At 39.6% G+C, this 26,242-nt stretch overlaps 2 long non-coding RNA genes across 4 annotated transcripts; one reads left to right on the top strand and one right to left on the bottom strand.

Annotated features, from left to right (window-relative positions):
• Window positions 1-331: 331 nt before the first annotated feature.
• LOC102155033 lies at window positions 332-2,860 on the bottom strand. Its single transcript, XR_005363648.1, has 3 exons — window positions 2,682-2,860; window positions 1,157-1,303; window positions 332-685 (listed from the first exon to the last, which is right to left on the bottom strand). It is a non-coding gene; the product is annotated as an uncharacterized LOC102155033 (long non-coding RNA).
• Window positions 2,861-6,784: 3,924 nt separating this feature from the next.
• LOC102154975 lies at window positions 6,785-25,396 on the top strand. 3 transcript variants are annotated; one of them, XR_005363651.1, is made up of 5 exons: window positions 6,785-6,846; window positions 14,435-14,564; window positions 18,441-18,784; window positions 24,188-24,603; window positions 24,796-25,396. It is a non-coding gene; the product is annotated as an uncharacterized LOC102154975 (long non-coding RNA). The 3 variants fall into 3 exon arrangements; XR_005363649.1 differs by having other exon boundaries at window positions 14,435-14,560; window positions 24,796-25,394; XR_005363650.1 differs by having other exon boundaries at window positions 14,435-14,560; window positions 24,188-24,459; window positions 24,796-25,394.
• The last annotated feature ends 846 nt before the right edge of the window (window positions 25,397-26,242 follow it).

A 26,242-nucleotide genomic window follows, 5' to 3' on the forward strand; every position in this document is an offset into this window, starting at 1 on the left:
GGATAATAAGGAGGATTAAGTACTTTTCAAAACTTCCTTCCTCTTTACTGCAAAGCTTATCTGTTTCTCTGGCATTCATTTGATGAGAATGAATTCAAGCCCCTTCTAAGGAGGATATGCATAAAAACAGAATGCTAATAATCACAATACCTAGCACCACATCTTGCTTATAGTAGGTGCTGAATATTTATTTGGTCACTTGATATGTTGATTAGATTTGAAGAGAGATATGAAAATTATGTGGTGTATTTGGTTGATTTAATTGAAGTGGGGAAGATGAGATGCTATCTCTTAGGAATATCAATGTGGCTAACCAGGTCTAAGCATGGTCTTTTTCTGCAATAGCTTTTATTATGTCGAGGACAGGGCTGCCCATTTGCTAGCCTGAAAGTGCCAGGAACAGAGAATGAGAAGTAAGTAGAACTTACTTCCTCGTTCTACCCGAGTTGGAAGATTGGCCACTGTTCACCTCCTCCATATTCAACTCTAGAACGGCATTTGAAGAACATCTAAATCAGATTTCTTCTGTTTTGGATAAGGGATCTGAGCCCAGGAAGGTAAAATAATTCACCAAAGGTCCCACAATTTCTACTTGAAAGAGACTAGAGTAAGTTTCATGTCTTCCAGGTGAGGAGTTTTTCCTTTACTGCAGATTCTTCTGGAGGCCCATGACAAATCAGACTGTCTGAGAGAAAAAAAAAAAAAAAGATTATTGGTCCAGAGAAGAAAAGTCCAGGGGCAATTTCAGGTATGGCCTACTTCAAATAAATGCTCAATTCATGTTTCCAGGAACACATTCTCACCATCTTCCCATTCTGCAGTTTGTATTCTAGCTTTTATATTATGTCAAAGATGGCTCCTGGAACCCCCAGGCTTAGGATCCTTAGCTTAAAAATTCCAATGTGAAGAAAGTCTCTTTCCTGATACTTTTGGCAAAAGTTATGATTCTGGTTGTCCTGTCCTTGTTCCCTACTTTAAAGCAGTAGCTATGGTTAGAGGTATATGGTGTTCGGTTTTCATACACCATGCCTGGACCTGAAGGGGCAAGGGCAGGGAATGAGTCCCAAACCTGGAGGCACAGAAGGAGGCTAGACTGAGGCTGTGATCTTTATTAGGGACATAGGCTGAAAATATGATCTGGGTAAGGAACAAATACCCAAAACTTCCTCTTCTCCCTCCTGCGGGTTTTCTGCAGAAGCTCCCTATTTGATGAACCTCCAGGAAGCCAGAGGTAAGGAATCTCGTTGTAGCTCATAAGGTCAGCTTCTGGAGTGCAAAGTTGGGTGAAGGATGAAAAGTGGATCTGAAAGAGGAACAGACAAGTATTTCATTTCTCAATTATATTTACATTCTATTCATGAGACAAATGAGGGAAATATCCATGAGATGTCAGAACATATGCCATTGTCTAAATTCCTATACTGCAACATTGCCTGCCAGACATCTGTAATAAAAACCTCCTGAAGTAAATGGGATTGTGAACCTACGTGACAGCAGCATCTGTGACGTCCACTGAGGTGTCATCTTGGTTTGGGGTTATAGTTTTTGTTCCTTCATTTACTAGCCCCATGAAACCTTGAACAAACCAGATAACCCCTCAGAGGTGGAGTTTCCTCATTTTTAATATGGAGATAACATTTCCCCTGCCCATCTAATGATATCTGCTACTCAGTACAAATGAAAAATTGGATATGAAAGGATTTGGAGAATGGTGAAATACTAATTTTATATTGATTATTTCAATATTTATATGCGAACATAAGAAATATATTAATGTGTTTTATTTATGAGTATGAATTTTTATAATTCTTACACCAGGAAAAGTTCCAAAGCCCATTTGACTCTTTTCCATATGTGGCAGTATTTTTTACCATGTGAAAGTTGAAATGAATAATGAAAGATTAACCTCCAATTTACTCCAGACTTGCAGTAACGAGATGATTTACTATAAAAGTTAAAGTTTTCTGCCTGACAAGTGAGTCACTGTGCTTATTATGTATTTACGAGCAAAGCAAAAGCACAAAACATCCCCATGTGTCCCAGTGAATTATGAAAGTCCTTTAAGAACAGCACATTGGCCATGGATCTTCTCCTATCTCTCCCCTGCAGTTCGCTGAGAATGATTTCCATAATATAGCTGAGCTTATCACAATTCATTTCTGCGCTACGGGCTCCTGGGATGATTGCCTAGATTTCTAAACCCCAGATTGGAAATGGTGGTTTGATAAAAATTAGAGAAAATGGCCCCATTCCCCTCACCCTGTCTCACCCCTTCCTTCTCTTCACCCCCCAACCCCATTCATCCCTCTCTAAATATTCTGGTTCCTAAGACTCTTTTGATCAGATTAATTTATTGTCCTAGTTTTTTGGGAATTCAGCAGTGATATCCTCCATGAGAACAGCAAGGTTATACATGTGTTGAGAACTCTATGTCAGATATTTTACTTAATGCCCCCCCACCACAGTCCTATGAAATAGATTATGTCCATTGTACATAAAAGAGCTAAAGTTTGGAGAGGCTAAAGGCAGAACAAGACTTGAACTCAAATATCTAAGTCTAAAGCCTGTGACTCTAACCACCATACTGGATAGACTTTGTTTCCATTTTGTTCCAGCAGTTTCTTTTTCCTTCTCTCTCTCTTTGTAAACCTGATTGATCACTATTGAGAAATGGGTCTCACTAGGGTCAGGAGTCAGGAGAAATTTTCTTCCTCTAATTTCAGGAGACACTTGCGTATGCGTTACTGATACAGTGCAGTTACTTTACTGGGAAAGAAACGGTCACTATCTCCTGAGGACCCCACGTTGACAGCAGAGCAGAGACCAATCATATTGAATTGTTGTTCTCTGTCAATCACTATGAAGTCTACATTCTAATTATTATGATATCACATAAAGTTCAAGGCCGTAAGTGAGGTAAATGGTCAAGAGGCAGCAGAATAGCTTCACAATCACTATTATGACAAAAATATAACACAGGATTTTTAAAAATAAAAACAAAAGAGAATGCTAAATGGTTAGGAATCTATGAAAGTTATTTTTTATTGGGGTATAACTGCCGCACAATGAATGTAACATTAATTTTAGGTGTACAACATAGTGATTCAATAAGTGTATGTATTACACCATCTTACTGCAAATATAGCTACCATCTGTCACCATATGACACGATTACAATGCCATGAACTATATCTGCTGTGTTGTACCTTTCATCCTCATGACCTATTCATTCCACAACTAGAAGCCTATATCCCCTACTTCCCTTCACCCATTTAGCCCATCCCCCACCCCTTTCTCCCTCTGATAACCGTCAGTTTGTTCTCTGTATTTATATCACCTACTTAAAAATTTTGTTTTGTTTTTTAGATTCCACAGCAAGTGAAATCATATGTCATTCTCTGCTGACTAACTGCATTTAGTCCGTATATGCAATTTAGCCTATTTTTCCTACATAATGACTCTAAGAGGTTAACCCCAATGATATAAAATTTACTCCTGGTTATGTTCCCATTCAATTTCATGCTGTTCGCACTTTCATTTACTTCTTAAGTACTTTGGAGAACTGTATGAGGAAAAAAAGAGTACGCTCTTGTTTTAAATGACATCATAAGGATAGTGAACAATTTAATAGGAAGGAAAAAACACTTGAGTCATTTATTAATCCTTTCAATATTTTTGTCAAATGCCTAATTTTTGCTAGCTGCTGGGAGTATAGGAAAGCTTCTAGTCTAATAGGGGATCCAGGGATATGCACTACAACATAGTGAGTGTTACAGTAGGGGCTAAGAAGTGTGGGTGGGCTTGACTGATGCTAGCTCAATCTTGCAGCATCCAGGAAAATGTCCAAGAACATTTGCTGCCTCCTCTGAGATCTGGTAGCTGAGTAGGCACTAATCAACTGGTAGAGGGTATTTCAGGCTGAGGGGCAGCACATAGAAAAGCCTGGCTCCATTTTAAGGAAATGAAAGTAGTTCAGTGTTGTTGGAACTGACTGCAAGGAAGGAAGTGGCAAAAGATAAAGATGGGAAAGAAGTAGAAGTTAAATCTTAGACAGTCTCTTAACTAAGATAAATAATTTGGACTTTTTTGGTAAGGTCAATAAACAGCCATCAAAAAGTTTTAAGCAAGTGAATGACATGATCAAAATTGTGCTTTAGGAAATTACTCTTGCCTCACTGTCCAAGAGGACCCTGGTGTGGGTTGATGAGCTGGTGAGATGACATTGACCTTCATCTCTGAGGAGGCTGAGCCCTGATTTATCTTGCCCATTAAACTCTACATATGGCAGACTCATGTTCATATTAAATATCAATTCCAGTAAAGACAATTTTTCCCCCTCAGAATGGAATTTTTCCCCCTCAGAATGTCCATTATAATCCATCTACCCTAAAAAGTTGGCTGATCTCCTTGGTCTCTGCTGCTAGCAGGTTAGGCATGCAAGAGTAGCATTAGCTCGGTCAGACGGAGCCTGTGCAAGCCTCTGTCTCTGCCACATAACCACTCTGCTCCTGGGCCCTTTGTCCAGCACAGAGACAAACTGACAAGAGAAACTACCTCATATACCCAGGATGAATCAACCTTGCCCTCGGGATGTTGAGATACCCCTTTGCAGCATATGTTTTCTGTGGGCAATTAGCTCCATACTTTGTGCCCACTCCTCTGGGCGAGTCTACGTACCTCTTCCCAGACTCTATCCCTAGTTTTCCAGTCCTGCGCCTTCCAGACTCTAGACCAGTCATCCATACAAAATGGATAATCAAGTTTTCTGCTCATCAATTTCCTACTGGGTAAGAATTAAGCAATTATCACACCTAGTGGCAACCTGCTTGTTAACAAATCCTCATATTAGCTCTCCACATGTTCCTTCTACTTTCTTCATGTCCTTCACTCATGATCTCCGGGATTATATGCAAGCCCTTTGTGTTAAGTTGTTCTTCCAAGGAAGCTCAGGTTAAAATAGTTGGTATAAGGAGTAGCCCTAAAAATCCACCATCAGGATGGGATTTTCAAGCTATATTGTGAGTGGTAGTCACTAGTGCCCTGCAGTGGGTGCATAAGAATTGGTTGAATATTCATCCCAGCCTGTAAAATTTTAACTGTAAAACCATAATAATGACAGCTATCAGGAAAGTGCCCCCAATGTTCTAGATTTATTTTCTCTTTCTCGCTAGATTGGAGCTCAATGGACAAAAACAGAGGTAAATCACTATGTTGTCACACACTTGTGAGCATCTGGTAGGAAAGCTGTATCTGGAGAGCTATTAATGCCAGGTAGATAGCTCAATAGATGCTGCAAGTGACCAGGTATATTAGTGGCCTGTGAAATATTTCAGTGTTTCCTTTTTTCTGATAATTTAGTAAGTGATGGCCTTTTTCGCCTTCATCGATTTCATGTTCCAAATCAGTGAAACACTACCTGGATACCTACAATTGAATAGCCTGGGGGGAGCTTTAAAAACTGATGCGTGGACTCCATTATTTAAATCAAAACCCCTACAAGTCGAGCCCAGATGTCTATATTTTAAAAGCTTGTCACATGGTTGTAATGTGCCGCCAGAGTTGATGCTTGACACTTCTAGACCAAAAGATAGAGGAAGGGAGAGAGGAACTTGCATGTATTGAGCAAGCACTATTATTGGCCTCTTCCCTCTCTTTTAATATCCATGCAGTTTCAATAATGAGGTTATGGGAAAATGTAATCAGAATTCCATCAGTTTGGTAGAAACACTTTGTTAAGTATTTGATGCTTAGAGTAAAAGAGGAGTCCTCCCAAAAGGCATGCTCAAAACAAAGTAGTTTCCAAAATTGCATGCATATGACAAAGAGAGAAATTAGATGTCCTTTGAAGGGTTGGAGAGGAGAATGAAGAGGGATAAAAAAGAATGAAGAGTAAAGCATCCAAATCTTCCATGGACTGAACTCCTGGTACTTGGGGTAAGGACACTTTGTTGACACAGAATAAATATGAAGGTTTCTGCCCAGGTGACATAGTCAGTATCAAAGCGGGAGCTGGAGGGTCAGGAATGTCCCTGCTGAGGTCTGGGTCTCAACTGTCATTAATGGTTAATATTCACTGAGAATAATGTAGATATACAGGAATTGGAAAAAGATATTGAAAGATGTTGTCGCATTGTGATGTAAGAGAGTCTACTGATGTTCACCTTGGTGTTAGGCTCACAGCTAGAGCTACATTTATGGGACCCCACAAAGAGCCATTATGACCCAAAATGCCCCTCCAGAGGGCTAAGCTCCTGGAAAGTAATCATGAACCATCACTTTCTGAAGAGTGCTCTGTGGAAATTGAGTTCTAAGGATATTAAGTGCAAAAACTTAACAAGGGTTCCATGGCCAAGGATGTCTTGCAAATGGACTAAATAAAAGGATCTCCAAAGCCTTCAGTATGCTAAATGGGTGCAGTGATACCCCAAGAGGGAGGAATAGGCTGTCACTTTCTGTGCATGTTTTCATGAAATGTCTCAAGACCCAAACTCCCTGAGAGTCATTTGGGAGACATCACTACAGACCTAGATACAAATGACTGGTAACACATTGATGTTTTTTGCAAGAAGAGACCAGGCCTAAGTACATAAGGACACTCGCTAACGCATTTTTTAAAATTATTTTTTAAGATTTTATTCATTCATTCATGAGAGACAAGGAGAGAGAGAGAGGCAGAGACACCGGCAGAGGGAGAAGCAGGCTCCACGCAGGGAGCCCCACGTGGGACTCAATCCTGGATCTCCAGGATCACACCCTGGGCTGAAGGCAGCGCTCAACCGCTGAGCCACCAGGGCTGCCCATCGCTAACACATTTTAAATTGCCTTCTTTTTCAATCAAAAATAAAAGTAAGTTGTTTATCCTTTAAATATCTTTTGCTAGAAATAAACCTCTTGCAAAATAAGCTGTTAACCTGGCAGATGCATAATGTATTCTGTAGATGTTTATCCTCCAGTGGTTGTACATGATGTAATGACTCTGTAGGATTTATTTCACTGGCTCCTCGAAACTCCAATTCCCTATTGGGAGTTGTAGTAATATATGTGAAAACAGTAGGGAACCCAAAGTAAAGAATTCATCCTGCCGAGTTTCTCCCATTGTACAGTCATGATGTGATTCCATAAGTTGAATGAAAACTCAGAAGCAGTTAACATTTTAACAGCAGGGGGTTAGAAATAAATTGTGCTTCCAGATCAAGTTACCTTTACTGAAGTGGAAAGTGTCTGATGGATGTAGTTATTCAGTAGGAGATGGGAGACCTGAATTCTAGTCCCAGTGAAGCCATATTCTTGCTAGGTGACTTTGGCCAAATGCTGAGCTTTCTCATCTGTGAAGTGAGGATTTGATGAGCCTGGATGGAAGTCTTCCAGATTGAATATAGAAGGTGTACTGGATAATAAATGTAAGCCATTCCAAAGTTCCTAGAGAAAATGTTAAAACTCAGAACCTACCAAAAGGGGCCTCTTTAGGAAAGTTCCCTTCTTAAGAAAGAGGCTCCAGAATTTTCTACAGCCATGATGCTCTCAGCAGGCCTGGGATAAGGACAGAGGGATGCTCAGTTTGAGAAAACATTCTTGGGACTCATTTTACTCCACAGGATGCCGGGAAAATGGTGAGAGGTCCAGGCCCTGAGTCCCACATGATGTTGCTGACCAGCTCTGACCCTTCACTTGAATGTCTAGCCGTGATGCTCCTGCCCTTTATGGGGCCAGGCTATCACCCTGTCTTCCTGCTCAGTCCTCACCAGCACACCTGCCGCTGTCCCTGACTTAAAGTTTGCCACCTTCCTTCCCTCTGCCTGTTACTTCATCATGGACTACTGGAGATCTCCCAAGAGAGAAAATGTTTTTCTGGGGGTTGTGAAGAGCTCAGCCTTTATAAGTGCAACAAGCTTTGTCCCATCACCCAAGAATGGTCACCATACCCTTTCTTAGAAGTAGTAAGACAACAATATGATTGGATTTTACCATATTAAATTCTCAATAATTCACCTAACTTTGTCCCCCAAATAAAATGTCTTCTGTCTGAATTAGAAGGTTGGAGTGGCCAGAGTATATATAATATAGACAGAGCTCTCCCAGGGATTCTAGCATTCTCTCCTTCATCTCAACTCTCTTTTAATGAAACAGGCCTGTGTGCCTCCTTGATCCTTCAGCTCTGAACATAAAGAAGCAGACCACTTTTGTTAGCCTCAGCAATGTTTGAAAGGCTCATTGCATTTTGAGCTTCAGTTTTCCTGTGTGAAGTTACAGAAATAACTATAATAAAATACACTTTTTCTCATGAGACCTTTTCCCATTTTAGATATCTCCTTCTAAAATGTCTCTCTCACAATACCATACCTCCATAATTCAAGCCCTCCTAATACTTGATATAACCTCTAGTGTGATCTCTCTATGTCAATTCCTGCCCCTTCCTACCCATTATTCACACAGCAACTAGAGAGATCTTTCAGAAGTCTGATCAGGACTTGTCCCACTGAAAACTCTCTTGGCTTCAATTGCTCTTAGGGTGGATTCCAAAACTTATAACATGGCCCAAGAGAGCTTATAGTCTGAAGTAATCCTGACACCACATCAAATCTTAACTCTGGCTATTTACCCCCCTTCCCAAAACTTCCATCCCAGTGGTCTCCTCTGCCATCCATGCCTTGCTGCTTTCTGCAACAGACATATGCTGGTCCTCCAGCCTGAGACCCTCTTTGCCCCCATTTCTTTACTTCACTGGTTACAAATCTTCATGTAGGTTACAAGTATGTCACTTCCTTAGGTTGGGGAGTATATGATCAATATTTAGAACACTATCTGAAATTTATTTTAATAAATGCTGTATGTGTGTGTGGTCACACTCTAGTTATACTTTTACATTTTATATTCTTTCAACAGGAAGCAAATTTTTTGACACCATTTCTTGAATGGCCATCCCTCCCTCACTATGAATGCCACTTTCCCTGTATTTCTTAAAACCAATTTGCATTTAAGTTTGTATATATACTCTTTTCTTCCATTGAGCTTCTGTGTCTATTTCTGCAACATTACCACACTGTGTTAATTACCATGTAACTTTATAATAAATTTTTATTTATTTTTTATAATACATTTTGTATACAATATATACAAAAATATAATAAATTTTTTTGTATCTGGTAAAGAGAGCCCTCCTCTCCTTATTAATCTTTCTTTTTCAAAAATACTTTCTTTTTAGCTCTTTACACTTCCATTGGACTTTTAGGATCAATTTATCAAGTTTTTTTAGAAAACTTTTTTGAGATATTGATTAGAACTCCATTGAATTTTGCAGATAAATTTTGGGAAATTTTAGATATTTCTGAATTTTCATAGCATATGTTTCTATTTCATGTAAATCTTCCTTTATGCCCTTCAATAAAGTTTTATAATATTCTCCACAAAGATCTTAAGCATCTATTTAGATTTATCGCTAGGCTGCTTCCAGATTTTGTCACTTGTGGATTTTTGATACCGTAAATAGTATTCTTAAAAATTTATCCTTTAAGGATTAGTATCCAAAATATATAAAGAAATTATAAAACTCAAAACACAAAACACAAATAATTCAGTTAAAAAATAGTCAGAACACATGAATAGACATTTTTCCAAAGAAGACATACAGATGACTAACAAACACATGAAAAGATGCTCAACATTACTTATCATCAGGGAAATGCAAATCAAAACTACAATGAGATATTACCTCCCACCTGTCAGAATGGTTAAGTTAACAATACAGGGAACAATAGATGTTGGCCAGAATGTGGGGAAATGGAAACCCTCATACACTGATAGTGGGAATGCAAACTGGTGCAGCCACTCTGGAAAACAGTATGGAGGTTCCTCAAAATGTTAGAAGTAGAATTACCCTACAACCCAGCAATTGCACTACTGGGTATTTACCCAGAGGAAACAAAAATACTAATTCAAGGGATACCTGCACCCTGATGTTTATAGCAACATTATCAACAATAGCAAAACTATGGAAAGAACCCAAATGTCCATTGACTGATGAATGGACAAAGAAGATGTGGTGTGTATATACATACAATGGAATATTACTCAGCCATAAAAAAGAATGAAATCTTGCCATTTGCAATGACATGGTGGAGCTTGAGAGTATTATGCTAAGTGAAAAAAGTCAGAGAAAAGACAAGTACCATATAATTTCACTCATATGTGGAATTTAAGAAACAAAACAAATGAACATGGGGAGAAAAAAAAAAGAGAGGCAAACCAAGAAACAGTCTTAACTATAGAGAACAAACTGATGGTCATCAGAGGGGAGCTTGGTAGAGGGATGATTTTAACACGTGATGGGGATTAGAGAGTGATAAGCACTGGATGTTGTATATAAGTGATGAATCACTAAATCCTACTCTTGAAACTAATATTACACTATATGTTAACCAACTGGAATTTAAATAAAAACTTGGGGAAAAATTTTATCCTTTAATTGCTTGTTGTTGATGCACAACATTGAATTAATTTTATATAAGATATCTAGTATTAGCAACTTTGAGGTCTTTTGTTAATTCTGTTGTTTGTCTTTAAATTGTGTTCATTTTTATCTAGATATTAATTTTGCCCACAAATAATGAATGTTTGGTTTTTCTTTACCTAGGCTTTTCATTTGTACTATTTCCAAACATTATCGTGCTAACTAGGACTTCCAGAATAATGTCAAATAAAACTGGGCACAACAGACATCCTTGTCAAGTTTTACCATTAAGTTTAATATTTGCTCTTGGCCTTTTTATGATTTCCTTTCTCAGGTTAAAGAAATTTGTCATAAACTTCCATTATGAATTAGTATTAACATTATAATTATGATTGGTATTATGAATGCTTTCTTTGCATCTATAGAGCTTAGCATATGGCATAATATGTGATGAAGATTTTTCCCTCCTTTGCAATCTTCTAGACCAGTTTGGATAGGGTGAGAATTAGTTGTTTTTTGAATTGTTAGAACTTGGCTGTAATGTCACCAGGCCCTATAGATAGTTCTGTTTTTTCATTCCTTGTTGACTTTGTTCCCCTGCAGATTTTCTTCCTTTCATGATGAGGCCAACAAGCATATTTTGAAAACCTGCTATATGTTATATACAATATCCTGTCTACATGTTATGGAAGTTTTTGTTATTAACTTGATCCGTCAGCTTTCTAGAATCAGAGTCTTGGAGTATTTTTTAATTTTTTTTTCCTCTATTGTGCATGAGACCTCTGTTTTATTATATAATCTTGATGGTCAACACTGATATAAAGGAGGAGGCATCCTTGCATTCATTTCTAATCACTTTGCTAAACTCCTGAAAATGTACCCAACATATTACCAGACTCAGCAGTCTATGACTACAAAATAATATTTTATTTTCTTTGGTACTCAAGACAGTGATTACTAGTGATTACTGATTGCATGGACTGTCAGAAATCTATGCTTCCCCAGGGTTTAACTCTCCAACAGATTTTCAGGCAACTCCATGGAAGATATTGATGTAAATGACTCTTTGTTGGTGGGCCACTCACTTGCTCCTGTAGCCTATGCTCTGGACCACTGCTTTTCCAAAGCCAAGTATATCCCCCTTCACCTCCTAATGTATTTCATAACCTTTTCAGATTCCCTCCACACTTGGACATGACCCTTTCTTATAATTCCCAAAGTAGAGCTAGGAACAGGCTCTTGTGTGTAACAAAACTTATTTGTAAAAATCTAGAGAAGATGACCAAGTGATTTATAAGGAAAATGAAACTAGACTGCTGTCAGACTCTTCAAAAACAATGGTCTAGAAGAAAATGAAAGGTATTTAAGACATTCAAGGAAAAAGATTGTAGGCACAGGTTTTGTAAGTAGCCAAATTGAGTTTCAATATCAAAGGCTCTAAACAAACTATTAGCAACCTCTAAGAATTCAAGGAATTCCCTTGTCCCTTTCCTAAATCTACTGGAGAACAAACTTCAGACACAACAACATGTCTAGAGACATCAGTATAAATGCTGGTATACTGTTGCTTATAGAACTAAGTTGAAATGAAAATAGGCAGTGGGGCTCATGAGCCAACATTGGGCATAAAGATTACTTATAAAAAAGTTAATAATGCAAGATTAGAGTGTATAATATTTAGATGCTCTGACAGTGTGATTACAGTATAACTAAAAAATGGTAGAGGGAGGAGTGGAATGAGCATACACAAATTTTTTTTAAAATTTTTTCAATAATCCTTTGGTGGAGTTGTATTGATATCAGTATCGTGGGACAAACATTGTGTATGATGTAGGATAAAACAAAGTTAGTAATTATGATCTATTAATTCTATCATTCCCTGTGTTCTAGATAACAGGTATGCTTAGTACAGAGGAAGGAAGAAACAAATGTAAGCTAGAAGAAGTTACATAAAAATTCAATTGTCCTGAATTTGAATTGAATAAATTTATACTGATATAATTCAAAGTTATACTTATGAATATATATGCATGTATATTTAAGAAACCCTCATTTCAGGATCACAATCTGGGTATACAGGATATTCAGTGTCAATGAGTTGGTCCTAGATCTGGCCACTGAAAATTTCTGGGAAAAAAAAACAACGCAAGCCACTAGCACTGAGCATCCCTAATACTCATTTGAAATGAGGGCTTCTTGGAGATGTGACTAATCTCAGGACAACATCAAGAAATACACAAGATGATCCTGGAACGTGTTGTTACCCCACGTTAAAAGGAAACAACTTGAAGAGGCTCCCCAAGATCAAAACTAAAGATATTAACTTTTAAGGAACATATTAACTACAATAGATTCCTACTATATCAGATATGTTTAAATCCATATAGTTATTCTTATCAAATAATTTGTTGTATTTGGAGAAGGATTTGGGAGACCTCATTATCTTGAAAACTAATAGGAGAAAGAATCACAAACTCATCTGGTCTTGTCTACATGAATTCATCTCCATAGCTATCTGACACGTTACCTTGCCAGCCAAGTGTGAAAAATAGCAGACTCACTATCACACCTGAAGAATCCCTGGGAAATTATGCCACTGTTGCTGACCTAAACTCTTGTCATCGGAGGGGAACACATTTTTGTTTAAGCTACCAAATGTTAGGGGTCTATTTGTTTACTATATTTCCCAATCAATATGGAAATCAGAAAAAAAACGAGTGCCATAACAAACACCTGAAATGTATAGTATGGCTTAGCATTCAGACTGAAGGAAGAAAATGTATATCAAAAGCTGGAAAGTTAAAGCCCTATGTTATCCACAGGGGAAAATAAGTAAAACTATCATCTATGATAACTTGAAAGGCAGACCAAAAGCCTATTAAGTCTGTAGCTCTAAGGAAAACAGTTGGAAAGAGAATTAATATTAGTGTATGTTGGCTGCTATTTTTCACTTTTAGCAAAGTATCGCAAAAAAGAGATGATGGGCAAGAATGGGCAGCCCAGGTGGCTCAGCGGTTTAGCGCCGCTTTCAGCCCAGGGTGTGGTCCTGGAGACCCAGGATCGAGTCCCACATCAGGCTCCCTGCATGGAGCCTGCTTCTCCCTCTGCCTGTGTGTGTGTGTGCGTGTGTGTGTGTGTGTGTGTGTGTGTGTGTGTGATGAATAAATAAATAAATAATCTTAAAAAAAAAGAACTTGGGCAAGAATGGACTATTTTCCAGCTGAAGTGGAATTGAATAAAAAGACTTCCAAAATTCAGAGCTTCTGAGGGCTAAGATAACTGATGGTTTCTGTACCCCCAGATACTAGAAAATAAGATTTGTGGATCAAGGGAGAGAGAGAGAAAGACAGAGAGAAGAAAAAGGAGATTGAGGCTCAGCTCCAGTGGCAAAGAGGTTATTGAGGATGTGGCCTTGCCACCATAGCCTCTTTCAGACATCAGTGTAGATTCCACAAGGGCAGGAGAGATGTGCTGAGAAAGAAAAGGAGACTTCAGGTCAGGTCTGGAAGACAACCGGGGGCTTATTTACTACCACATGAAATTGACTGGAAACAGGTCAGAAGCCTGTCAAGTTTTTGAACAAACTCTATTGCTTAGAAACCACAAGCTTATGTTTATAAAACTACTCTCATGCACCAGCAGAAAGTGGGTTCTGAAAGGTGTACAGCTTCTAATAACATACTCAGCAATATCCACTCCATATGTGAACATGGGGAAAATGAACAAGAATATTCTCCAGAAGGGCAGATGCGCACCCAGGGCCACCGAGAACAGTGGACAAGAAAGTTCTGTGTAGAGGACCAACCCAGAGTCTATCAAATCATTTTATTGATAGGGGTGGAAGGTCTTTCCAATATCTCCCCAGTAGGATTACATCATTGCTGTGCATCAGGCACTGCTTTGGGGGTGTTTATTGTGGTTATTCTCTCTACTTTTTTATACTGGGAGGGCAGATGGAGTACAGTTGACTTGTCTTTTAATTCGAAGGATGCTAGAACTCGAAGAACCATATGTGGACCTAAAGGAAAGATCTGAGCATCTCCTGAGAATCCTAGACATTGAAATTGACGTGACAACTGTATAAAATTTTGGGTTTTCCTTCTTCAGGAGTATGTGAGTACGTTTCACGTAATGGATTATGCTGGCCAAAGGGGCTAATGACAGGGATTGCTAGCTACAAAAGGAATTATCTGCAAAAATCACTCTCCCCTTCTTTCTGGGAACACAGCTAGACCTCATTTCTCTGTGCCTCCTCCAGAGAAGTGACTAAGTCATCTTTAGTGGAATCCAATTGAAGTGATACATGCCACTTCCAAGCATGGCTCACAAATCCCCTCACACCTGTGCCTCTATGCTCTTTTTCACTACTGTCTGCCCGATGTGGCAAGGTGTGAGACGCCCCTCAGATGTCATATGTTGGAGTTGGCAGAGCCTTCATCAACTTGGGTCATTAAATGACTATCTAAAGGAAAGCTGCCATTAACTTGAATGTTATCATAATGGTTTTGTGTTTTTTTAAGCCACTGAAATTTGGGGGATTATTTTCATTGCAATCCAACAATAGTCTAACACATGATGTCAAAAAGTAGCAATGTCTATTTTGCACGATTTGCCAACTTTTCAAAGAAAGGCAATGGTTGATCCATTGAATCCAAGACCTTTATTCCACTGTCCCTTACCCCCATCCTATCAAGGGACCCCATGACCGAATTACATTGTATGGTCTCTTCTTCCTTATGATTCCCTTCAATCAATGTACTCTTACCTCTCTTCTTCTCTCTCTCCAACCACTCCTTTCTCCCTCTCCCCGCCCCCAACCCGGCTTATCCTCAACTCTGCTGACATCCACCTCTACCTCCTCCCACACTCACAAACTCAATTCATGACCACTGACGTAACACAGGTCCACAGAGCTGCCCCATGGATCCCATCATATTTCAATAGTCCATTCACCAGACCAGTCTCTCACAGAGCTATTTCATATTTTCTGTTCTCTCCACAAACCTCCAGTTCCTCAGCCCTCCTCCTCACTCTCAGCTGATGAGTGTGAATTCTATTTCAACAACAAAACAGAAGCCATCAGGGGAGAATTTCCATTAGATCCCAATACCGCCTCTACTGCCTACCTGCATCTGTTCCCATGTAATTTGCCTTCCCTCCTGGGTGAATTGTCTGTGCTCCTTTCTGAAGCCAAAACCTCCATCTGTGCACTGGGCACTGTCTCCTCTTATCTACTTGGGGAATTTAGTCCAACTTTTTCCCTTCTCTCCTGTGTCTTCAAAATTTCCCTCCACACTGGATCTTTCCCATCAACATACAGAACATGCTGCAATATAGCTCATTTTTAAAAGGGGGGAAAAAAACTCCATGCCCTCCTCCAGCTACTATCTCATTTCTTTGCTCATGTTTACAGGTATCTCCCAGGGGAAAAAGAATCATCTGTATTTGCCCGATTCCTCTCTCTCTCTCTCTCTCTCTCTCTCTCTCTCATTTTATTTATTTATTCATAAGAGACACAGAGAGAGGTAGAGACATATGCAGAGGGAGAAGCAGCCTCCATACAGAGAGCCTGATGTGGGGCTCAATCCCAGGACCCTGGGATCACGACCTGAGCCAAAGGCAGATGCTTAACCGCTAAGCCACCCAGATGCCCCACTCTCTTTCTTTCTCTAATTTCCTTCTCTCTTGAATCCACTCCATGCAGGCTCTCTTCCTCACTCTTTCATCGAAACAGTTCACATCAAGATCACCAAAAAGCTTCATGTTGTTAAAACCAATGGTCAGTTATTAATCTTCTTCTTACTCAATAAGAATTTGATACAGTGTATTATTCTTTTTTGTAATACTTACTCTCTTAAGCTTCTAGGGAGTCTTCTGTCTTGATTCTATGCCTTTTTTACTGGTCATTTCTTTGTCTTCCCAACCTCTAAATTTTGGAGTGCCTTGGGCACAGTATCTTATGTTTACTCTTTCCTATCTACACTCATTCTTAGATGATTTTTGTTATCATGGCTTTTAATACCATATCTATGCAGACAGATCACAAATTTCTATTTCTAAGCCAGATGTCTCTCTATAACTCCAGGCTTGTATATCCAACTGCTTTCCTGACATCTCCACTTGAGTGTCAAAACTAACTTTCCCAAAAATCAAGCTTGTGATTATCCTTAAGCTTACTCAGAATATCCTTAAGCCTAGTTCCATTTTTCAGCTGCTTAAGCCAAAACCTTTATCATCCTTGACTATTCTCTTTCCCTAACACCCTAAAGGTAGTGCATCAGTATTTCCTCTTGCCTCTAGTTCAAATTATTTCCAGAATTTGACCACTTCTCCCGACCTCCATCACCATCATCTCTCGCCTAGATTACTGCAATAGTGCCCTATGGTCAAAACTGCTCATTGCCTCCCAATATGTATATCTTCCTCCCGTCCCCTTATACTAGTAGAATTTTTAGCCAGGCACCTGGTCTTCCAGATTTAGATTTTCTAACCTTCCTTAGAACTTGGAGTAGCCAAGGGTATGTAAGCAGAAATGTCTATGGAATTTCTGGGAACCTTCTTAAGAGGTAGTTGTAAGATACCCTTTGTAGCTTCTTTATCTTGTCCTCACCCTACTTTCTGGTACACAGATGACTCCTTAGCCCATAGAGAAGCACCCTTATACTTACTCTTTTCTATCTGCATTCTTGAGTCCTTAGAGCAATGAGTTGGAAAGTTTTCCAGTTGCTGAGGACTTGGTAAACAACTACCATCTACATCGAAATTCAAGCTCTGGACTTAAGAGTGAGAGAGAAACTGACTTCTATTTAAAGCTACTTGTTCTTTGGGCAATATTGTCACTGCTAAACTTCATCCCAACCAATATGCCTCCTGATATTTCCTCTCCTTCTGCTCTTGTTCCTTTATAAACTATTCTCCCCAGAGCCTCAGCCAGAGCAATCCTTTTAAAACCCAAGTTAGCTCACACTACTCTTGTGGTCAAAGCTCTCCAATGGCTTCCTATGCTACTCCCATCAAGGTCTCATTAAAGCCCTTACTAGACCTGTTGGCTCTACTTTTTCTGCCCAACTGTTTCCCTGACTTGCAGAGGAGACTCTGCTCTTGTCTCTTCCATATTTCCCCAACTTGTTGCATTCCAGACACAATGGCCACTTGCTGACTCCCAAGCACACTCCAATCGCAGGGCTAAGCACTTCTGTCCTTTTTCTTGGAAGGAATCTTGTGGTTCATATTTTCACTTTCCTCAATCAAGACTGTACTCAGGTGTCACGTTATCAAGGATGTCTTTTCTGGGATGCCTGGGTAGTTCAGGGGTTGAGCATCTGCCTTTGGCTTGGGTCGTGATCCTGGTCCAGGGATGGAGTCCCGCATTGGGCTCCCTGCTAGGAGCCTGCTTCTCCCTCTGTCTATGTCTCTGCCTCTCTCTGTGTGTCTCTCATATTTAAAAAAAGGAGGTCTTTTCTGACTACCTGGCCTGAACCATCACCAGCAAAACCAGGACATTTCCTATAAAAATTGGTATTTTCAGCATCTTTAGAGAATGCAACTGCTCTAACAGTATAATACGGGACCCAGTTCTCACAGGATAATAATGAACTTGAGCCAGGGGATAACAGCAACAAGATAGAGCTTAAGGAAGACTTAGTTATTCCTCCTATATAATTTTTGTCAGTAACTTTGTCCCCACTCCTTCTTGATGTGAACAATAGATGTTGTGTTTATTTTATACAAATTGCTATGCAAACTTAGCTTCAAGCACCACCATCTGCATCCCATCCCCATCCCCAGCTAGATGGCCATCCTTCTAAATAAAAAGGTTTAAAGATGCTTCTGGCTAGAAATTGGTTAGCATAAGCATCTGTACTTCATGGTATCCTCCCAACTTCCTGGTATCATACACTCTCCTACTTCACTAATTCATAATTTTTTCTGGTTCCTCCAGGTAAACAGTTAGCAAATACTAACTTAGAGTATCTTTGTTCTCTAAATTTAGAAGGGAAAACTGAAAAGATTAAGAGGCTTTTGGAGACCCAAAAGAATGACTCTTCAATAGTGGAATTCCAGGCATCAAGAGGCAACCATTCTACATTCTAACTTTCTATACCTGCTATTCTGAAGGCTGAATTCCATCTATCAAATTATTTTACAAAGCCATATGGCTCATTCCTGGAAAGTCATTTGATTTGGTTCAGAACTCAAGTCTTTTTTTTCTTTTTTAAATGTCAATACAGGCCAACAGGCTTTGAACATGTGCAAACATTATTGCAAACAGATTAATCTTTTCTAGAAAAGGATCTAGTCTTGCACAAAGGAACAACTACTTTAAACAACTAGAAGGTAAATTGCATTATTGAGTTGGTGAATGCTATATTTAGAAGTTACTAGAGACAATTGCTAGTTCAAGTGTAACTCAAATTTCTCAAAATTAATAACTTGTAAGATGTTTATGTAGAGCTCAGCAATGCCCTGTTACATATTTATGTGGAGTTTTTATTAAAGAAAAGTGTTGATGTTTCCGCATTGATTTTACCACATCTTTATAAATACTTTCAAAACCAAATTTTTGGAGAATGGTAATGAAAAATTGCTTTGAATTGAGCTCATGGACTTTTCTTTTTAACAGTTTGTTCAGGATTAATAATTATTATAAAATAATTTCACTCATTAAACAAAGTCATGCAACAATTATTTATCTTGCAATGCCAGTCACTGTTCTAGGCACTAAATTCAGAGTAATGAGCAAAAGAGCAAAGTTCCCATTCTCATAGAGATTATAGTCTTATTGCGGCAGAGGATGGGGGAAAGAGATGTAAACCAGTAAATATATTAGATGTCAGGCTACAAAGAAAAGTGCCAGCAAAGCTGGCAGGGATGGAGTTTTATTCATATTTACATCACCAGCATCTGGAACTCCAAAGGAGCCTGAGAGAGTGAATGGATTAATGATTTTATATGATAAACTATACTTGCAGAATCTCAAAGCAGACAGAACATTTACTCTAGAGCCATAGAATGAGTTGGGATTGGGGCATGCATGCTTTTAGTTTCATCTCTCACAAACTAGGGCCTTGTGTGTTGGTTGTAGGTGGTTCCCAAAAGGAAAAGCCTTGGAAGAAAAAAACCTTTGTTTTGGCCTCTGCCCACAACCCCACCACCACCACCACCATATACTGAGCTAGGGCTTCCAAGAAACTTTACCACAAACCGAAACCACAATGAAATACCATCTCACACCAGACAGAATGGCTAAAATTAACAATTCAGAATAATAGGTGTTGGCAAAGATGTAGAGAAAGGGGAACCCTCTTGACTTCTCGTGGGAATGCAAATTGATGCAGTCACTTTGCAAAATTGTGGAGGTTCCTCAAAAAGTTAAAAAAAAAAAAAAAAGAGCTACCCTGCCACCCAGCAATTGCACTACTAGGTATTTATCCAAAGGATACAAATATAGTGACTTGAAGGGGGCACATACACCCCAATGTTTATAGCACCAATGTCCACAATAGTCAAACTATGGAAAGAGCTCAGATATCCATCAACAGATGAATGGATAAAGAAGATGTGGAATAGAACAATGGAAAATTACTCAGCCATGAAAAAGAATGAGATCTTGTCATTTGCAATGATATGAATGGAGCTAGAGGATATTATGCTAAGTGAAATAAGTCATTCAGAGAAAGACAAATACCACATGATTTCACTCATATGTGAAATTTAAGAAATAAAACAGATAAACATAGGGAAAGGGAAAGAAAGATAAAATAAGATGAAAATTAAGAGGGAGACAGACCATAAGAGATGCCGAACTCTAGGAAACAAACAGAGTTGCTGGAGGGGAGGCAGGTGGGGGGATGGGGTAACTGGATGATGGACATTAAGAAGGGCACTGGATGTAATGAGCACTGGGTGTTATATGCAACTGATGAGTCACTAAATTCTACCCCTGAAACTAATAATAGAGTATGCATTAACTAAATTGAATTTAAATTAAAAAAAAAAATAAAAGAACAAAATGCTGAGATTCCAGTAAAGCTGAGAAATTTCTCAGTTTGATGCTATGCATTATCTAAAGCAAATCAGACCTCTACTTAGAACAAAGGCTACCTTAGAGAAAAGAGTGTGCAAGTTAACATGTTTTCTGATAACCTTTCTTTCCTCCTCCTAGTATCCTTCAAGTTGAACTCATTACTTAGGGTCCCCTTTAATTTTCCCTGGGTTACTTCAACCATCCAGTCATTTGTGGTCATTGCTAATTGCTTCACCAAGCAGAGTCTGTACTTCTTGTTTCCAGATACTGTGCTGTGTTGGCAGAGTTTGGCTGGGTCTTTCTTCAACAGTTCCAGGAAAATCATATCTTTACTTGTAGCCTTCATTAACCCTGAGCAAAAACAGAAATAGACATGCCCAAATGCTGAACCCGATATCTTTGTGAAAATCATGAAAAACAGTGTCACTTTTCCCTTCTCAGGGCCCTCTGATAAGACCTCTCTGAACCACAGTCTGTTAGATATCAGAGGATATGGTTGCCCCAACCAGGCCAACTCAGGAAGTGTAGAAGAGCCAGCACCAAGGGTGGAACCAGAGAGTGAGAGAAGAAAGAGGGTGACCTAGTTCATGACAAATAAATCTCAGAGACAAGACTAGACTGTAAAGTCAGCAAAGTTACTCAGGACTGCATTACCATCTCAGAGGCCCTGGACACTTTTATCTTCAGGGACCCCCCTTCCTCCATTAAATAATATGAACAATTATATTTCATGACTGTGTTGACAGAAAGGTGGATACAATACAGACTAGACTCATTATTATAGATTAACTATAATTAGAGTTATTGTCATTCTTATTCTAAAGAAAAATAAAATTTGAACAGTTTATTTGTCTGATGCTTCCACTGCCTGTCCTGCCCACTCACATCATCAGAACACCATGGCCAGCTATAGAGTAAACCAAGATGTGACAAATCAATGGCCACCCAGTGGCTATCATAATATGCCTCTGAAACTACCCTTACTGAGGTCATTAGTGACATCAGGTTGCCAATATTCATGGACAATGGTCAATCCTTCTACTTCAGAACTTTCTGGGGCATTTGACACCATTCTCCATTTAACTAGTTTATATTGACTGCCTACATATTTCAGGCTGAGTGCCTCAAGTTTTTGAAGGCAAACTTAATTCTACAGACAAAACTCCAGCCCTCATAGGACTTTTTGTCCAGGAAAGAACCCAGATAAATAAACAACACCAAGTACAATACGTTTGGAGGATACTGTAGAAGTACAAGGGCCACTAACTTGAACTTGAGAAGTCAAGAAATGCTTCCTGAGACCTGAAAGATGGAAAGAAGTTCTCCCGGTAGAGAGAGAGGAGACTGTTCTAGGTAGAAAGAACAAATGCACACAGTCTTGGTGACAGGAGGATCAAGTGCCCACACTGGTAATGGAAAATGACTCCATATAGCTGAGGTCTAGATTGTGTGAGCAGGGAGGGTGTGTCACAGATATATTGGCACCTTAGGAAGACGCCTCTGGTGTCTGTGTGGAGAATTCATTGGTATGTTGTGACACTGGACTTACAGAGATACTGAGCCCTGGGAGGCTGTGGAGGAAAAGCCCATGGATAGGACCTAAGCAAGAGATGGTAGTGCTCTGACCAAGGGAAGCAGCAGAGAGGAAGGAGATAAGTAGACAGACAGAAAATATTGCATAATGGGAGTTGGTGACAGCTTGGATTTGGGGATTCAGGGAAAGAAGTATGGCACCTATCTGGCTTCTTACTGGTAGAAAACAGAATCCTCTGTTTATAAAACAGAAAATGGTTTATTATAAGATCTTACGAGGCAATATGAGCTTTGAGAGGGCCAGAAAGCCCAGCCTGAAAGGGTTTACAGGTCAAGAAAAATGTCTGCTATACTACAGGACTGTTAGAGCAGAATTGTTGCTACACGTCAATTGGCTCCAGTGAGACTAGGAACCAGAAGCTCTACCTCAGTGACCCCAGAACTGTATGCCCCCATATTTGACTGCCACAAGAAGCTGCTTCCCCTAGCCCAGCAGCAGCCATGTTGTTCACTTCTGCCTTCTCTACTCTTATGAAGGTGCAAATGCTTGACCGCATCTGGGTCACATGTTGAACCAGGCTACCAGGAAGCTTGGGGAATGTAGCTCCTGACTTTTTAGGGAGACAAACTATAGATGACTTGGAATGTGTGCTGAGTGAGCTCTTTCCCCTGTGAGCCACAGCTAGTATCTCTGCAGCAGCCCCCTGACTTGAACAATATAAGGAAAGTGCTAGAACTCTTTCAGAGATTAGACACAAAGTTTAAATAACTCATCCCAGCTCAGTCGTGGGGCAGAAATTTGAAGGCAGGTTTTGCTGACTTCACATTTGGGCTCTTTCATTCTCTCATCCTGTCTTTCAAGACTCACCTCTGTCCTGACCACCCCCAGAAAGACTGCCTCACCCCTCCCCGACCACAAGATACATAATATGCCTTTCTGCTGGCTTGCCTAATGTCCTGGATACGTTTGCGGGCAGACCTACTACACTGCATTCTCATTTTCACTTAGACATATGTTGACCTCAACCTCACCCATCACCCCTGCCCTGAATGCTTTTCTATTTATTATTAAAAGTTTCAACTGAGCACAAAGCAAGAATAGTGTGATGAGCTCCTGTGTAGAGCACCCAGCTGTGACAATAGTCCGCATTTGCCATTTGGTATCCCAAGAATTCTTTAATCCTGTTAACCCAACCTCTTTCTGCACAGGCCTTTGCTTGATCCCTGTCCTCTGCTCTGTGAGCTTCTTCTCACTCAGGAAACCTCACAAACTGATGATCTCAGGTCTACACAAAGTCCTTCCATCCCAACTTTTTCCCAAGTACCTGAAATAGACTGTGGCTGCATCTTCCCAACCCCATTTTCCTCGTTTATTAAATAAAATGGAACAATTGGTCCAGATTATCTCTTTTGGCAACAAAATTCTAAGACTGACTCTGAAATTTTCCTCTTTTTTTTTTTGGCAGGGGTCAGGGGAGGTGCTTTGACTTTGGCTCAAGAATACTACTGGTTATAAGAATTCTTTAAATTGGATTTCTTGGTATCAGAATTTGTCCTTTTACAAGTAATGCTCCTCCTCTGGACTCTCTATGTTGGGAGCCTCTACCAATAGCATCAAGCTTCCCCTCTCTTGGCCAAGCCCCCTGTGCCCATCCCACTCTCATTTGCATTCACATCCCTTCTCTACCACAGGCATGTGTGCAATTGTTTCCTAATACCCTGCCAGCTGCTTGAGTCTTGCAAAAACCAAGTTCTCCTTGGGGAGTTCTGACAGTAGGTAATAAGGACAGAGAATGTGATGCTTTTCCCTAACCTGGCCTCAAAAGGGAGGCCTTTGTCAGGAAATTTTTCTTGCTTCCGACCAACGATCTCAATTTTACAGCAAAGGATATTACCATTGAGCACTTGAACTAGGATCACTAGTCCCACACAGTCAGGGCAGTGCTATGCTGCAGGATATAGTGTACTCCCTAAATCAATAACTATTGTATGATCCATGCCCCAGGAGTTAGAGCACAATGGTCCAGGTAAGAAGGAATAGAAGCACAAGTGGCCTTGCTCACTTAACATCCAGGGACCCTTTGAGAAAGTTATGCTTCTAGACTCCAGTTGCCCACAGCAGCGCTCACTCTTCATCCCACTGTTTCCTGACCTTCTCTCTCCCTTGTGCCATTTTCCAGGTTATCACCATGCTCCTGAGATTACTTCCCAAGTAAACTCATGAATCTGCTCCAAGATGTGTTTTGGGGAGACACAAGATAGTGCCTCACAGATTCGTTAGGAGGAACAAATGAGAGAATGCGCTGAACACCATGTGTGTCTTAGAGTAAATGCCCAGTAATGCCAACTACCATCACCCTCATCCTCATCCTCATCCTCATCATGATCATCATCATTGTCACCAAGCTCTTGCAAGAGAGCTGAGATGACCTTTTTAGAAGTTCTGAGAGAGGTGACATTGACTTATCAGGATTCCTTGTTGCTCCTCTTTCCTCACACGCTGACTCAATATAACACTTAAAAAGTCTATGAGCAAGGAGCAAAGTATTGATGATATTAATAGCTCTCAGTTATGGAGTGCCCACTCTGCAAATAGGTACCATGCTTGTTACATCATATGCACTATTGTAGGATAACATTGTCTCAACAGCCTTACCAGATTACAAGAATCATGGGCATAATTTTAATCTTAATATCAAGAGACATTGGTTGAGCTTATACTATAAACTGGGGAGTTTTCTGGGTGCTTTACATGTATGCAATAATGTAGTATCTTCCCATTTTACAGGTGAAGGAATAGGTTCCAAGAGAGAAAAGGGCTTGCCCATGACTGCACAACCTGAACAAGATGGAACCTGGATCAGAACCCAGATCTGGCTGACAAGAGGCCCTTTCTGCTAGACCACAGTTTTCTCATCATCACTAACATTTCTCTAGATGAGACAATATAGTTGGGGAATTTACACTTTCAAGGGGAACAAAACATTGCTCACAGGAACTGAAAAGAAGACTATCACTCAGCCCAAACAAGCAATGTTTGCAAGAAATCTAACCCTGAGACAATAATTTTAAGGAACAAGAAGACATGAGTCACAGTCCAAAATAGCAAGAATAAAATATTCCTATTTCTGCTTATGCCAAACTGATGCAGCAACTAGTTTCACTGTAGCAGATGTGGGAGGGTGAAGTCCCACTGTAAGTTGAGAGGTTTGGAGAAAAATGGACCATCCTAGACATAATAAAATGACTGTTTTCTAATGAGTGCCTAAAAGGCAGAGATGTGTCTGTCTAGTTGATGAATTCTTATATTCTACCATTAGAAAAATTAATCAGGGAAGCCCAGGTGGCTCAGCGGTTTAGCACCACCTTCAGCCCAGGGTGTGATCCTGGAAACCCGGGATTGAGTCCCACGTCAGGCTCCCTGCATGGAGCCTGCTTCTCCCTCTGCCTGTGTCTGTGCCTTTCTCTCTCTCACTGTGTCTCATGAATAAATAAATAAATAAAATCTTAAAAAAAATATAATCAGTAATTTATATTGGAATCACTCTTAGAAAATTACAATTTGACCTTTTCTTATTTTCTCTTATTATATTACAAAATAATCCACTGAGATCTTCCAAGTTAAGGTCATATATTATCCCAAAGCATTCCTACTATCTACAATTATATTAAGAAAACAGAGTTGTTTTACCAGTTCTTTGAGCTACAATAAACTGAACTTGATAAATTCTCCTTTCCTCATGATTATTTGCAATCATTAGAAAAGCTAATATTTTCCAAGGGCTTATTATTTGCCAGGATCTGGGCTAAGGACCTCATGTTATTTCATTTAACTCATATAACAACCATAAGAGAGAAGAGTATTATTCTTATCTTCATTTTACAGAAAAGGGAACTATAGGTTAGAGATTAAAATCTTACACAATATCATTCAGCTACCCTGTGGAGCTATTGAGATTCAAATCCATGATTAACTTGTATATTTTAGTTTGAAAGAATTATCCAGCCAGTGCCCTTTCTATGTGGGCTCAAACCTTTAAGTTCCAAAGTGGCTGAAATCAGGCTGAAAAAAGTGACCCAGTGTATTTCCGAGTTCTCAGCAGAAAGAATTAAGATGCTTCTAGATAGGTAACATCTTAATAAACTGCTCCAAAGATCTACTTCTGTAGGAGGAACAGCCTTTATCACTATGGTTTATAGGTAAATTGTTTCCCTGTCACACTATGGAAGCCATC

The sequence above is a fragment of the Canis lupus genome, chromosome 8 (genome assembly GCF_011100685.1).
Source record: "Canis lupus familiaris isolate Mischka breed German Shepherd chromosome 8, alternate assembly UU_Cfam_GSD_1.0, whole genome shotgun sequence".
NCBI lineage: Eukaryota > Metazoa > Chordata > Mammalia > Carnivora > Canidae > Canis > Canis lupus.